A 2517-nucleotide genomic window follows, 5' to 3' on the forward strand; every position below is an offset into this window, starting at 1 on the left:
CCTTCCCTCCAACATTGTCTAGCACTTCGTCTGTGAACGACGTTGGAAATGTATCATGGACACATGCATCATTAAGCTTCCTCAGATCTAAGCAGATCCTTATTTCACCTTTTTGTTTCTTCTCTTGAACCACCATCGGATTCCCCCAATTGGATTCTTCAACAAGTTCTATGATGCATGCCTCCATCATCTTTTCTAGCTCCTGGCGAACCTTTTCCTTATACATAGGATTAAGGTAGTAAGGCCCTTGTTTAACAGGCTTCGCATCCGGCTTTAGTGTGATCTTCATAACACCCAAATCATTGATTATGCCTTTTAGATCTGAAAACTTATTTGGAAAGAGATCCTGGTATTTGTAGAGTAATTCAACAACTTTATCTACTGTAGCATCGTCCCAATAATCTCCAATTTTCGCGAACTTCGGTTCTTCTTCAATGCGAATGTTCACTTGCTTTATTTTCAAAGGTGCGGAGATGTCCAGGTTTTCTATTTGTGGTCCCTCGACTTCGCGATGCCCTTCTGCCTCTTGAATATTGATGTTTCTTGGGTCTTCTTTTCCCTCTTCGAAAGTCACATTATAACATTCTAATGTGTGGTGCAGCTGAGTGCTCCAATCTGGTTGGGTCCATTCCATAGGTTCCTTTGGCGTTCTGATGATAACTGCCTTAATCTCTTGCAACGCTTCATCGATGCTTGCAAACCCATCCTCAAAACTAAAAGTCGATAAGAACCCTTCCTTCAATACATCCCATTCTGCGGTGCCATGGCGGAGCTCCATTTCAAGATACCAGTTCATGGGGATGGTATCCAAGGTATGAAAAAATATGCATACCCACTCTGGCTATGGTTCTGTTCCCCGTGCTTTAGTCCACTTTTCTAGGTGATCGCGTGGATCGTCCCTTCCATTATACTTTTGTTGTAGTGGATACAACCACCCTCCAAAATTTTTCCTTAGCTTTGTTTTCGAGCCTCCCTACTGACCATCCTCAGCAGCATGTCTTGCATTGTCAAGCACATCAACTTCAGTTGTTTCATAGAGTCTTGTCAGCCTATGCATGCATGTTGGTTCCACCCCCTTCACAGGCTGCTTTCCAGACTTAGTCTCAGTTGCTTGTTGAGCCGCTCCCTCTGGGAATTGCACAATTCCTCCTGACAATCTTCCTCTCAAAAATTGTGTAATTCATCCCAGGACAGCTGCTCAACCCAGAAATTGAGCAATTATGGGAGAAACGCACTTGTTCCTCTCAGAAATTGCACAATCCCCTTGGGACAACCATCTCTGCTCAGCCCAGAAACTGTGGAGATTTTCATCCCAGGCTTGCAGACCGATGCATGTGCCTTCGGGTTGACCAGTTCCCTCCAGGACCGAGCAAAACTGATTTTCATGCATGGACTGCTTCTCCCAAGGCAGCATGCAAAGGCATCCATTGATTTAGGGATCTATTTTTAGCAGCCGAAAGTTACATGCAAGGATCATTTCAGAAACCTCCTACCAAGTGTCGCCTTCTTAGATTTGTGGCATTCGCGTCACAACCTCGCTTTTATCAAAACTCATCAACCAGATGCTACAGAGCTCATTCCTCACATCGACCCTGCAACTCTGACATCCCACATTGCATCTAGGAGTCATTGACACATTCAGCTAAGTTGATTTAGGGTAAGCCCATTTTTCATGTCTTGTGTTGCGTTTTTGTCACTTTTTGTGTTTCTCTTTGTGTGAGTGTTGTCTTCTTGATTTCAGTGAATGCTTGTTGTTGTTTTGATGTATGTTAGATTGTAGAAGCACCATTTTAGTTTTCGTTCAAATCTCACTGTTTTCGCATGCATGACACTATTTTTGCACGCACGGTCATCGTTGCGGTGACTTGCTTCACACACATGCATGCTATCCCATTTTCTGAATCCTCCACTTGTTGTTTGCATGTATGATCATTCACTCTTGTTTGCACTCATACTTCTCATATTTTCAGTCGCCTGTCGGCCGATCGGGCTGCCTTGGCCCAGCCCGTGCCTTGCCCGGCTAGCACTTCGCATTTCCGGAAGCGAAGGCTTTGCCTTCCCTCCGAAAATTGTGCAAGTCTGTCTCAACACTGACCTGTAGACTTGCATTGCACAATTCTTGGAGGCGATGTCTTGCTGGCCCCAGAAACTGTGCAATGTAGCTTGCTAGTTGCATGTCACTGCTGACTAAAATTACGCATTGCGCATTTTCAGTCCTCAGCAGGCTAGGTTGGACTGTGCATTGTGCAGTTCTAGTAGTCAGTCAGCCTCCTGACAGCTCGGACTATGCCTTGCGCAATTTTGGCAGTCAGTCTCCCGACTCCCGACCTCTCGATGAAAATAGCGCAACCTTCATGATTAGTCACAAAGGTATGTTGCAAGTCAGTTCTCAAGTTCGTCTTGGTTTTCTACTGACATATTGCTTGCCACGAGTGTTGCTATGTCTCCAGGCATCACAGGTATTCGTCTGTCTCTCAGCAGCACAAGTACAATGGCCTTCAGGAGAACCAAGTGAAA

Source organism: Pinus tabuliformis, chromosome 6 (genome assembly GCF_031772625.1).
Source record: "Pinus tabuliformis cultivar Carrire ecotype Pingquan chromosome 6, CPIR1, whole genome shotgun sequence".
NCBI classification, from domain to species: domain Eukaryota; kingdom Viridiplantae; phylum Streptophyta; class Pinopsida; order Pinales; family Pinaceae; genus Pinus; species Pinus tabuliformis.